General features: G+C 44.9%; 34 non-coding genes across 34 annotated transcripts in view; all 34 read left to right on the forward strand.

The window, feature by feature from the left end:
* Window positions 1-33: 33 nt before the first annotated feature.
* On the forward strand, window positions 34-152 carry LOC140380125 (5S ribosomal RNA). Its single transcript, XR_011930957.1, has one exon. It is a non-coding gene; the product is annotated as a 5S ribosomal RNA (ribosomal RNA).
* A 159-nt stretch (window positions 153-311) lies between these two features.
* On the forward strand, window positions 312-430 carry LOC140380176 (5S ribosomal RNA). The gene has a single exon (XR_011931006.1). It is a non-coding gene; the product is annotated as a 5S ribosomal RNA (ribosomal RNA).
* A 149-nt stretch (window positions 431-579) lies between these two features.
* LOC140380058 (5S ribosomal RNA) lies at window positions 580-698 on the forward strand. Its single transcript, XR_011930895.1, has one exon. It is a non-coding gene; the product is annotated as a 5S ribosomal RNA (ribosomal RNA).
* A 164-nt stretch (window positions 699-862) lies between these two features.
* Window positions 863-981, forward strand: LOC140380136 (5S ribosomal RNA). Its single transcript, XR_011930968.1, has one exon. It is a non-coding gene; the product is annotated as a 5S ribosomal RNA (ribosomal RNA).
* A 160-nt stretch (window positions 982-1,141) lies between these two features.
* On the forward strand, window positions 1,142-1,260 carry LOC140380132 (5S ribosomal RNA). Its single transcript, XR_011930964.1, has one exon. It is a non-coding gene; the product is annotated as a 5S ribosomal RNA (ribosomal RNA).
* A 166-nt stretch (window positions 1,261-1,426) lies between these two features.
* Window positions 1,427-1,545, forward strand: LOC140380177 (5S ribosomal RNA). Its single transcript, XR_011931007.1, has one exon. It is a non-coding gene; the product is annotated as a 5S ribosomal RNA (ribosomal RNA).
* Window positions 1,546-1,694: 149 nt separating this feature from the next.
* Window positions 1,695-1,813, forward strand: LOC140380059 (5S ribosomal RNA). The gene has a single exon (XR_011930896.1). It is a non-coding gene; the product is annotated as a 5S ribosomal RNA (ribosomal RNA).
* Window positions 1,814-1,977: 164 nt separating this feature from the next.
* Window positions 1,978-2,096, forward strand: LOC140380060 (5S ribosomal RNA). Its single transcript, XR_011930897.1, has one exon. It is a non-coding gene; the product is annotated as a 5S ribosomal RNA (ribosomal RNA).
* A 165-nt stretch (window positions 2,097-2,261) lies between these two features.
* LOC140380061 (5S ribosomal RNA) lies at window positions 2,262-2,380 on the forward strand. The gene has a single exon (XR_011930898.1). It is a non-coding gene; the product is annotated as a 5S ribosomal RNA (ribosomal RNA).
* Window positions 2,381-2,545: 165 nt separating this feature from the next.
* LOC140380146 (5S ribosomal RNA) lies at window positions 2,546-2,664 on the forward strand. The gene has a single exon (XR_011930978.1). It is a non-coding gene; the product is annotated as a 5S ribosomal RNA (ribosomal RNA).
* Window positions 2,665-2,830: 166 nt separating this feature from the next.
* Window positions 2,831-2,949, forward strand: LOC140380062 (5S ribosomal RNA). Its single transcript, XR_011930899.1, has one exon. It is a non-coding gene; the product is annotated as a 5S ribosomal RNA (ribosomal RNA).
* Window positions 2,950-3,114: 165 nt separating this feature from the next.
* On the forward strand, window positions 3,115-3,233 carry LOC140380063 (5S ribosomal RNA). Its single transcript, XR_011930900.1, has one exon. It is a non-coding gene; the product is annotated as a 5S ribosomal RNA (ribosomal RNA).
* Window positions 3,234-3,400: 167 nt separating this feature from the next.
* On the forward strand, window positions 3,401-3,519 carry LOC140380066 (5S ribosomal RNA). Its single transcript, XR_011930902.1, has one exon. It is a non-coding gene; the product is annotated as a 5S ribosomal RNA (ribosomal RNA).
* Window positions 3,520-3,686: 167 nt separating this feature from the next.
* LOC140380067 (5S ribosomal RNA) lies at window positions 3,687-3,805 on the forward strand. The gene has a single exon (XR_011930903.1). It is a non-coding gene; the product is annotated as a 5S ribosomal RNA (ribosomal RNA).
* A 167-nt stretch (window positions 3,806-3,972) lies between these two features.
* LOC140380068 (5S ribosomal RNA) lies at window positions 3,973-4,091 on the forward strand. Its single transcript, XR_011930904.1, has one exon. It is a non-coding gene; the product is annotated as a 5S ribosomal RNA (ribosomal RNA).
* A 166-nt stretch (window positions 4,092-4,257) lies between these two features.
* Window positions 4,258-4,376, forward strand: LOC140380069 (5S ribosomal RNA). The gene has a single exon (XR_011930905.1). It is a non-coding gene; the product is annotated as a 5S ribosomal RNA (ribosomal RNA).
* Window positions 4,377-4,535: 159 nt separating this feature from the next.
* Window positions 4,536-4,654, forward strand: LOC140380070 (5S ribosomal RNA). Its single transcript, XR_011930906.1, has one exon. It is a non-coding gene; the product is annotated as a 5S ribosomal RNA (ribosomal RNA).
* Window positions 4,655-4,813: 159 nt separating this feature from the next.
* Window positions 4,814-4,932, forward strand: LOC140380071 (5S ribosomal RNA). Its single transcript, XR_011930907.1, has one exon. It is a non-coding gene; the product is annotated as a 5S ribosomal RNA (ribosomal RNA).
* A 159-nt stretch (window positions 4,933-5,091) lies between these two features.
* LOC140380072 (5S ribosomal RNA) lies at window positions 5,092-5,210 on the forward strand. Its single transcript, XR_011930908.1, has one exon. It is a non-coding gene; the product is annotated as a 5S ribosomal RNA (ribosomal RNA).
* A 165-nt stretch (window positions 5,211-5,375) lies between these two features.
* Window positions 5,376-5,494, forward strand: LOC140380073 (5S ribosomal RNA). Its single transcript, XR_011930909.1, has one exon. It is a non-coding gene; the product is annotated as a 5S ribosomal RNA (ribosomal RNA).
* A 165-nt stretch (window positions 5,495-5,659) lies between these two features.
* On the forward strand, window positions 5,660-5,778 carry LOC140380120 (5S ribosomal RNA). The gene has a single exon (XR_011930953.1). It is a non-coding gene; the product is annotated as a 5S ribosomal RNA (ribosomal RNA).
* Window positions 5,779-5,943: 165 nt separating this feature from the next.
* LOC140380074 (5S ribosomal RNA) lies at window positions 5,944-6,062 on the forward strand. Its single transcript, XR_011930910.1, has one exon. It is a non-coding gene; the product is annotated as a 5S ribosomal RNA (ribosomal RNA).
* A 167-nt stretch (window positions 6,063-6,229) lies between these two features.
* Window positions 6,230-6,348, forward strand: LOC140380075 (5S ribosomal RNA). The gene has a single exon (XR_011930911.1). It is a non-coding gene; the product is annotated as a 5S ribosomal RNA (ribosomal RNA).
* A 167-nt stretch (window positions 6,349-6,515) lies between these two features.
* Window positions 6,516-6,634, forward strand: LOC140380077 (5S ribosomal RNA). The gene has a single exon (XR_011930913.1). It is a non-coding gene; the product is annotated as a 5S ribosomal RNA (ribosomal RNA).
* A 167-nt stretch (window positions 6,635-6,801) lies between these two features.
* On the forward strand, window positions 6,802-6,920 carry LOC140380078 (5S ribosomal RNA). Its single transcript, XR_011930914.1, has one exon. It is a non-coding gene; the product is annotated as a 5S ribosomal RNA (ribosomal RNA).
* Window positions 6,921-7,087: 167 nt separating this feature from the next.
* LOC140380179 (5S ribosomal RNA) lies at window positions 7,088-7,206 on the forward strand. The gene has a single exon (XR_011931009.1). It is a non-coding gene; the product is annotated as a 5S ribosomal RNA (ribosomal RNA).
* A 143-nt stretch (window positions 7,207-7,349) lies between these two features.
* Window positions 7,350-7,468, forward strand: LOC140380079 (5S ribosomal RNA). Its single transcript, XR_011930915.1, has one exon. It is a non-coding gene; the product is annotated as a 5S ribosomal RNA (ribosomal RNA).
* Window positions 7,469-7,632: 164 nt separating this feature from the next.
* On the forward strand, window positions 7,633-7,751 carry LOC140380137 (5S ribosomal RNA). The gene has a single exon (XR_011930969.1). It is a non-coding gene; the product is annotated as a 5S ribosomal RNA (ribosomal RNA).
* Window positions 7,752-7,918: 167 nt separating this feature from the next.
* On the forward strand, window positions 7,919-8,037 carry LOC140380080 (5S ribosomal RNA). Its single transcript, XR_011930916.1, has one exon. It is a non-coding gene; the product is annotated as a 5S ribosomal RNA (ribosomal RNA).
* Window positions 8,038-8,204: 167 nt separating this feature from the next.
* LOC140380081 (5S ribosomal RNA) lies at window positions 8,205-8,323 on the forward strand. The gene has a single exon (XR_011930917.1). It is a non-coding gene; the product is annotated as a 5S ribosomal RNA (ribosomal RNA).
* A 167-nt stretch (window positions 8,324-8,490) lies between these two features.
* On the forward strand, window positions 8,491-8,609 carry LOC140380082 (5S ribosomal RNA). Its single transcript, XR_011930918.1, has one exon. It is a non-coding gene; the product is annotated as a 5S ribosomal RNA (ribosomal RNA).
* A 159-nt stretch (window positions 8,610-8,768) lies between these two features.
* Window positions 8,769-8,887, forward strand: LOC140380083 (5S ribosomal RNA). Its single transcript, XR_011930919.1, has one exon. It is a non-coding gene; the product is annotated as a 5S ribosomal RNA (ribosomal RNA).
* A 159-nt stretch (window positions 8,888-9,046) lies between these two features.
* LOC140380157 (5S ribosomal RNA) lies at window positions 9,047-9,165 on the forward strand. The gene has a single exon (XR_011930988.1). It is a non-coding gene; the product is annotated as a 5S ribosomal RNA (ribosomal RNA).
* Window positions 9,166-9,309: 144 nt separating this feature from the next.
* Window positions 9,310-9,319, forward strand: part of LOC140380084 (5S ribosomal RNA) — a 119-nt gene continuing 109 nt past the window's right edge. The window contains exon 1 of the ribosomal RNA XR_011930920.1: window positions 9,310-9,319. This exon is cut by the window's right edge and continues 109 nt beyond it. This is a non-coding gene — a ribosomal RNA (5S ribosomal RNA).

The raw sequence follows: 9,319 nt of genomic DNA on the forward strand, positions 1-9,319 counted from the left end.
GCCATTTATACGAGTTTTGACCTGGAACATTTCGCTCACGGCCATACCACCCTGGACCAGCCCGATCTCATCTGATCTCGGAAGCCAAGCAGGGTTGGGCCTGGTTAGTACTTGGATGGGAGACCGCCTGGGAATACCAGGTGCTGTGAGCATTTTCACACTTTTTTCACCTGTAAAAAAAAAAAAAAAAGAAGTTTTTCATTGAGATATCCCAATTTTGACCGAGCAAGTGGCGTGAAGGTACTCTTCACGAAAAGACAGTGTTTGATGCAAAAAAAGCCATTTATACGAGTTTTGACCTGGAACATTTCGCTCACGGCCATACCACCCTGGACCAGCCCGATCTCGTCTGATCTCGGAAGCCAAGCAGGGTTGGGCCTGGTTAGTACTTGGATGGGAGACCGCCTGGGAATACCAGGTGCTGTGAGCTTTTTCACCTGTCAAAAAAAAAAAAAAAAGAAGTTTTTCATTGAGATATCCCAATTTTGACCGAGCAAGTGGCGTGAAGGTACTCTTCACGAAAAGACAGTGTTTGATGCAAAAAAAGCCATTTATACGAGTTTTGACCTGGAACATTTCGCTCACGGCCATACCACCCTGGACCAGCCCGATCTCGTCTGATCTCGGAAGCCAAGCAGGGTTGGGCCTGGTTAGTACTTGGATGGGAGACCGCCTGGGAATACCAGGTGCTGTGAGCATTTTCACACTTTTTCACCTGTCAAAAAAAAAAAAAAAAAAAAAGAAGTTTTTCATTGAGATATCCCAATTTTGACCGAGCAAGTGGCGTGAAGGTACTCTTCACGAAAAGACAGTGTTTGATGCAAAAAAAGCCATTTATACGAGTTTTGACCTGGAACATTTCGCTCACGGCCATACCACCCTGGACCAGCCCGATCTCATCTGATCTCGGAAGCCAAGCAGGGTTGGGCCTGGTTAGTACTTGGATGGGAGACCGCCTGGGAATACCAGGTGCTGTGAGCATTTTCACACTTTTTTCACCTGTAAAAAAAAAAAAAAAAAGAAGTTTTTCATTGAGATATCCCAATTTTGACCGAGCAAGTGGCGTGAAGGTACTCTTCACGAAAAGACAGTGTTTGATGCAAAAAAAGCCATTTATACGAGTTTTGACCTGGAACATTTCGCTCACGGCCATACCACCCTGGACCAGCCCGATCTCGTCTGGTCTCGGAAGCCAAGCAGGGTTGGGCCTGGTTAGTACTTGGATGGGAGACCGCCTGGGAATACCAGGTGCTGTGAGCATTTTCACACTTTTTCACCTGTCAAAAAAAAAAAAAAAAAAAAAAAGAAGTTTTTCATTGAGATATCCCAATTTTGACCGAGCAAGTGGCGTGAAGGTACTCTTCACGAAAAGACAGTGTTTGATGCAAAAAAAGCCATTTATACGAGTTTTGACCTGGAACATTTCGCTCACGGCCATACCACCCTGGACCAGCCCGATCTCGTCTGATCTCGGAAGCCAAGCAGGGTTGGGCCTGGTTAGTACTTGGATGGGAGACCGCCTGGGAATACCAGGTGCTGTGAGCTTTTTCACCTGTCAAAAAAAAAAAAAAAAGAAGTTTTTCATTGAGATATCCCAATTTTGACCGAGCAAGTGGCGTGAAGGTACTCTTCACGAAAAGACAGTGTTTGATGCAAAAAAAGCCATTTATACGAGTTTTGACCTGGAACATTTCGCTCACGGCCATACCACCCTGGACCAGCCCGATCTCGTCTGATCTCGGAAGCCAAGCAGGGTTGGGCCTGGTTAGTACTTGGATGGGAGACCGCCTGGGAATACCAGGTGCTGTGAGCATTTTCACACTTTTTCACCTGTCAAAAAAAAAAAAAAAAAAAAAGAAGTTTTTCATTGAGATATCCCAATTTTGACCGAGCAAGTGGCGTGAAGGTACTCTTCACGAAAAGACAGTGTTTGATGCAAAAAAAGCCATTTATACGAGTTTTGACCTGGAACATTTTGCTCACGGCCATACCACCCTGGACCAGCCCGATCTCGTCTGATCTCGGAAGCCAAGCAGGGTTGGGCCTGGTTAGTACTTGGATGGGAGACCGCCTGGGAATACCAGGTGCTGTGAGCATTTTCACACTTTTTCACCTGTCAAAAAAAAAAAAAAAAAAAAAAGAAGTTTTTCATTGAGATATCCCAATTTTGACCGAGCAAGTGGCGTGAAGGTACTCTTCACGAAAAGACAGTGTTTGATGCAAAAAAAGCCATTTATACGAGTTTTGACCTGGAACATTTCGCTCACGGCCATACCACCCTGGACCAGCCCGATCTCGTCTGATCTCGGAAGCCAAGCAGGGTTGGGCCTGGTTAGTACTTGGATGGGAGACCGCCTGGGAATACCAGGTGCTGTGAGCATTTTCACACTTTTTCACCTGTCAAAAAAAAAAAAAAAAAAAAAAGAAGTTTTTCATTGAGATATCCCAATTTTGACCGAGCAAGTGGCGTGAAGGTACTCTTCACGAAAAGACAGTGTTTGATGCAAAAAAAGCAATTTATACGAGTTTTGACCTGGAACATTTCACTCACGGCCATACCACCCTGGACCAGCCCGATCTCGTCTGATCTCGGAAGCCAAGCAGGGTTGGGCCTGGTTAGTACTTTGATGGGAGACCGCCTGGGAATACCAGGTGCTGTGAGCATTTTCACACTTTTTCACCTGTCAAAAAAAAAAAAAAAAAAAAAAAGAAGTTTTTCATTGAGATATCCCAATTTTGACCGAGCAAGTGGCGTGAAGGTACTCTTCACGAAAAGACAGTGTTTGATGCAAAAAAAGCCATTTATACGAGTTTTGACCTGGAACATTTCGCTCACGGCCATACCACCCTGGACCAGCCCGATCTCGTCTGATCTCGGAAGCCAAGCAGGGTTGGGCCTGGTTAGTACTTGGATGGGAGACCGCCTGGGAATACCAGGTGCTGTGAGCATTTTCACACTTTTTCACCTGTCAAAAAAAAAAAAAAAAAAAAAAGAAGTTTTTCATTGAGATATCCCAATTTTGACCGAGCAAGTGGCGTGAAGGTACTCTTCACGAAAAGACAGTGTTTGATGCAAAAAAAGCCATTTATACGAGTTTTGACCTGGAACATTTCGCTCACGGCCATACCACCCTGGACCAGCCCGATCTCGTCTGATCTCGGAAGCCAAGCAGGGTTGGGCCTGGTTAGTACTTGGATGGGAGACCGCCTGGGAATACCAGGTGCTGTGAGCATTTTCACACTTTTTCACCTGTCAAAAAAAAAAAAAAAAAAAAAAAAGAAGTTTTTCATTGAGATATCCCAATTTTGACCGAGCAAGTGGCGTGAAGGTACTCTTCACGAAAAGACAGTGTTTGATGCAAAAAAAGCCATTTATACGAGTTTTGACCTGGAACATTTCGCTCACGGCCATACCACCCTGGACCAGCCCGATCTCGTCTGATCTCGGAAGCCAAGCAGGGTTGGGCCTGGTTAGTACTTGGATGGGAGACCGCCTGGGAATACCAGGTGCTGTGAGCATTTTCACACTTTTTCACCTGTCAAAAAAAAAAAAAAAAAAAAAAAAGAAGTTTTTCATTGAGATATCCCAATTTTGACCGAGCAAGTGGCGTGAAGGTACTCTTCACGAAAAGACAGTGTTTGATGCAAAAAAAGCCATTTATACGAGTTTTGACCTGGAACATTTCGCTCACGGCCATACCACCCTGGACCAGCCCGATCTCGTCTGATCTCGGAAGCCAAGCAGGGTTGGGCCTGGTTAGTACTTGGATGGGAGACCGCCTGGGAATACCAGGTGCTGTGAGCATTTTCACACTTTTTCACCTGTCAAAAAAAAAAAAAAAAAAAAAAAAGAAGTTTTTCATTGAGATATCCCAATTTTGACCGAGCAAGTGGCGTGAAGGTACTCTTCACGAAAAGACAGTGTTTGATGCAAAAAAAGCCATTTATACGAGTTTTGACCTGGAACATTTCGCTCACGGCCATACCACCCTGGACCAGCCCGATCTCGTCTGATCTCGGAAGCCAAGCAGGGTTGGGCCTGGTTAGTACTTGGATGGGAGACCGCCTGGGAATACCAGGTGCTGTGAGCATTTTCACACTTTTTCACCTGTCAAAAAAAAAAAAAAAAAAAAAAAGAAGTTTTTCATTGAGATATCCCAATTTTGACCGAGCAAGTGGCGTGAAGGTACTCTTCACGAAAAGACAGTGTTTGATGCAAAAAAAGCCATTTATACGAGTTTTGACCTGGAACATTTCGCTCACGGCCATACCACCCTGGACCAGCCCGATCTCGTCTGATCTCGGAAGCCAAGCAGGGTTGGGCCTGGTTAGTACTTGGATGGGAGACCGCCTGGGAATACCAGGTGCTGTGAGCATTTTCACACTTTTTCACCTGTAAAAAAAAAAAAAAAAAGAAGTTTTTCATTGAGATATCCCAATTTTGACCGAGCAAGTGGCGTGAAGGTACTCTTCACGAAAAGACAGTGTTTGATGCAAAAAAAGCAATTTATACGAGTTTTGACCTGGAACATTTCGCTCACGGCCATACCACCCTGGACCAGCCCGATCTCGTCTGATCTCGGAAGCCAAGCAGGGTTGGGCCTGGTTAGTACTTGGATGGGAGACCGCCTGGGAATACCAGGTGCTGTGAGCATTTTCACACTTTTTCACCTGTAAAAAAAAAAAAAAAAAGAAGTTTTTCATTGAGATATCCCAATTTTGACCGAGCAAGTGGCGTGAAGGTACTCTTCACGAAAAGACAGTGTTTGATGCAAAAAAAGCAATTTATACGAGTTTTGACCTGGAACATTTCGCTCACGGCCATACCACCCTGGACCAGCCCGATCTCGTCTGATCTCGGAAGCCAAGCAGGGTTGGGCCTGGTTAGTACTTGGATGGGAGACCGCCTGGGAATACCAGGTGCTGTGAGCATTTTCACACTTTTTCACCTGTAAAAAAAAAAAAAAAAAGAAGTTTTTCATTGAGATATCCCAATTTTGACCGAGCAAGTGGCGTGAAGGTACTCTTCACGAAAAGACAGTGTTTGATGCAAAAAAAGCCATTTATACGAGTTTTGACCTGGAACATTTCGCTCACGGCCATACCACCCTGGACCAGCCCGATCTCGTCTGATCTCGGAAGCCAAGCAGGGTTGGGCCTGGTTAGTACTTGGATGGGAGACCGCCTGGGAATACCAGGTGCTGTGAGCATTTTCACACTTTTTCACCTGTCAAAAAAAAAAAAAAAAAAAAAAGAAGTTTTTCATTGAGATATCCCAATTTTGACCGAGCAAGTGGCGTGAAGGTACTCTTCACGAAAAGACAGTGTTTGATGCAAAAAAAGCCATTTATACGAGTTTTGACCTGGAACATTTCGCTCACGGCCATACCACCCTGGACCAGCCCGATCTCGTCTGATCTCGGAAGCCAAGCAGGGTTGGGCCTGGTTAGTACTTGGATGGGAGACCGCCTGGGAATACCAGGTGCTGTGAGCATTTTCACACTTTTTCACCTGTCAAAAAAAAAAAAAAAAAAAAAAGAAGTTTTTCATTGAGATATCCCAATTTTGACCGAGCAAGTGGCGTGAAGGTACTCTTCACGAAAAGACAGTGTTTGATGCAAAAAAAGCCATTTATACGAGTTTTGACCTGGAACATTTCGCTCACGGCCATACCACCCTGGACCAGCCCGATCTCGTCTGATCTCGGAAGCCAAGCAGGGTTGGGCCTGGTTAGTACTTTGATGGGAGACCGCCTGGGAATACCAGGTGCTGTGAGCATTTTCACACTTTTTCACCTGTCAAAAAAAAAAAAAAAAAAAAAAGAAGTTTTTCATTGAGATATCCCAATTTTGACCGAGCAAGTGGCGTGAAGGTACTCTTCACGAAAAGACAGTGTTTGATGCAAAAAAAGCCATTTATACGAGTTTTGACCTGGAACATTTCGCTCACGGCCATACCACCCTGGACCAGCCCGATCTCGTCTGATCTCGGAAGCCAAGCAGGGTTGGGCCTGGTTAGTACTTGGATGGGAGACCGCCTGGGAATACCAGGTGCTGTGAGCATTTTCACACTTTTTCACCTGTCAAAAAAAAAAAAAAAAAAAAAAAAGAAGTTTTTCATTGAGATATCCCAATTTTGACCGAGCAAGTGGCGTGAAGGTACTCTTCACGAAAAGACAGTGTTTGATGCAAAAAAAGCCATTTATACGAGTTTTGACCTGGAACATTTCGCTCACGGCCATACCACCCTGGACCAGCCCGATCTCGTCTGATCTCGGAAGCCAAGCAGGGTTGGGCCTGGTTAGTACTTGGATGGGAGACCGCCTGGGAATACCAGGTGCTGTGAGCATTTTCACACTTTTTCACCTGTCAAAAAAAAAAAAAAAAAAAAAAAAGAAGTTTTTCATTGAGATATCCCAATTTTGACCGAGCAAGTGGCGTGAAGGTACTCTTCACGAAAAGACAGTGTTTGATGCAAAAAAAGCCATTTATACGAGTTTTGACCTGGAACATTTCGCTCACGGCCATACCACCCTGGACCAGCCCGATCTCGTCTGATCTCGGAAGCCAAGCAGGGTTGGGCCTGGTTAGTACTTGGATGGGAGACCGCCTGGGAATACCAGGTGCTGTGAGCATTTTCACACTTTTTCACCTGTCAAAAAAAAAAAAAAAAAAAAAAAAGAAGTTTTTCATTGAGATATCCCAATTTTGACCGAGCAATTGGCGTGAAGGTACTCTTCACGAAAAGACAGTGTTTGATGCAAAAAAAGCCATTTATACGAGTTTTGACCTGGAACATTTCGCTCACGGCCATACCACCCTGGACCAGCCCGATCTCGTCTGATCTCGGAAGCCAAGCAGGGTTGGGCCTGGTTAGTACTTGGATGGGAGACCGCCTGGGAATACCAGGTGCTGTGAGCATTTTCACACTTTTTCACCTGTCAAAAAAAAAAAAAAAAAAAAAAAAGAAGTTTTTCATTGAGATATCCCAATTTTGACCGAGCAAGTGGCGTGAAGGTACTCTTCACGAAAAGACAGTGTTTGATGCAAAAAAAGCCATTTATACGAGTTTTGACCTGGAACATTTCGCTCACGGCCATACCACCCTGGACCAGCCCGATCTCGTCTGATCTCGGAAGCCAAGCAGGGTTGGGCCTGGTTAGTACTTGGATGGGAGACCGCCTGGGAATACCAGGTGCTGTGAGCTTTTTCACCTGTAAAAAAAAAAAGAAGTTTTTCATTGAGATATCCCAATTTTGACCGAGCAAGTGGCGTGAAGGTACTCTTCACGAAAAGACAGTGTTTGATGCAAAAAAAGCCATTTATACGAGTTTTGACCTGGAACATTTCGCTCACGGCCATACCACCCTGGACCAGCCCGATCTCGTCTGATCTCGGAAGCCAAGCAGGGTTGGGCCTGGTTAGTACTTGGATGGGAGACCGCCTGGGAATACCAGGTGCTGTGAGCATTTTCACACTTTTTCACCTGTCAAAAAAAAAAAAAAAAAAAAAGAAGTTTTTCATTGAGATATCCCAATTTTGACCGAGCAAGTGGCGTGAAGGTACTCTTCACGAAAAGACAGTGTTTGATGCAAAAAAAGCCATTTATACGAGTTTTGACCTGGAACATTTCGCTCACGGCCATATCACCCTGGACCAGCCCGATCTCGTCTGATCTCGGAAGCCAAGCAGGGTTGGGCCTGGTTAGTACTTGGATGGGAGACCGCCTGGGAATACCAGGTGCTGTGAGCATTTTCACACTTTTTCACCTGTCAAAAAAAAAAAAAAAAAAAAAAAAGAAGTTTTTCATTGAGATATCCCAATTTTGACCGAGCAAGTGGCGTGAAGGTACTCTTCACGAAAAGACAGTGTTTGATGCAAAAAAAGCCATTTATACGAGTTTTGACCTGGAACATTTCGCTCACGGCCATACCACCCTGGACCAGCCCGATCTCGTCTGATCTCGGAAGCCAAGCAGGGTTGGGCCTGGTTAGTACTTGGATGGGAGACCGCCTGGGAATACCAGGTGCTGTGAGCATTTTCACACTTTTTCACCTGTCAAAAAAAAAAAAAAAAAAAAAAAAGAAGTTTTTCATTGAGATATCCCAATTTTGACCGAGCAAGTGGCGTGAAGGTACTCTTCACGAAAAGACAGTGTTTGATGCAAAAAAAGCCATTTATACGAGTTTTGACCTGGAACATTTCGCTCACGGCCATACCACCCTGGACCAGCCCGATCTCGTCTGATCTCGGAAGCCAAGCAGGGTTGGGCCTGGTTAGTACTTGGATGGGAGACCGCCTGGGAATACCAGGTGCTGTGAGCATTTTCACACTTTTTCACCTGTCAAAAAAAAAAAAAAAAAAAAAAAAGAAGTTTTTCATTGAGATATCCCAATTTTGACCGAGCAAGTGGCGTGAAGGTACTCTTCACGAAAAGACAGTGTTTGATGCAAAAAAAGCCATTTATACGAGTTTTGACCTGGAACATTTCGCTCACGGCCATACCACCCTGGACCAGCCCGATCTCGTCTGATCTCGGAAGCCAAGCAGGGTTGGGCCTGGTTAGTACTTGGATGGGAGACCGCCTGGGAATACCAGGTGCTGTGAGCATTTTCACACTTTTTCACCTGTAAAAAAAAAAAAAAAAAGAAGTTTTTCATTGAGATATCCCAATTTTGACCGAGCAAGTGGCGTGAAGGTACTCTTCACGAAAAGACAGTGTTTGATGCAAAAAAAGCAATTTATACGAGTTTTGACCTGGAACATTTCGCTCACGGCCATACCACCCTGGACCAGCCCGATCTCGTCTGATCTCGGAAGCCAAGCAGGGTTGGGCCTGGTTAGTACTTGGATGGGAGACCGCCTGGGAATACCAGGTGCTGTGAGCATTTTCACACTTTTTCACCTGTAAAAAAAAAAAAAAAAAGAAGTTTTTCATTGAGATATCCCAATTTTGACCGAGCAAGTGGCGTGAAGGTACTCTTCACGAAAAGACAGTGTTTGATGCAAAAAAAGCCATTTATACGAGTTTTGACCTGGAACATTTCGCTCACGGCCATACCACCCTGGACCAGCCCGATCTCGTCTGATCTCGGAAGCCAAGCAGGGTTGGGCCTGGTTAGTACTTGGATTGGAGACCGCCTGGGAATACCAGGTGCTGTGAGCTTTTTCACCTGTCAAAAAAAAAAAGAAGTTTTTCATTGAGATATCCCAATTTTGACCGAGCAAGTGGCGTGAAGGTACTCTTCACGAAAAGACAGTGTTTGATGCAAAAAAAGCCATTTATACGAGTTTTGACCTGGAACATTTCGCTCACGGCC

Source organism: Eucyclogobius newberryi, unplaced genomic scaffold (assembly GCF_026437365.1).
Source record: "Eucyclogobius newberryi isolate DKJ021-1_F unplaced genomic scaffold, fEucNew1.0.hap1 SCAF_447, whole genome shotgun sequence".
NCBI classification, from domain to species: Eukaryota; Metazoa; Chordata; class Actinopteri; order Gobiiformes; family Gobiidae; genus Eucyclogobius; species Eucyclogobius newberryi.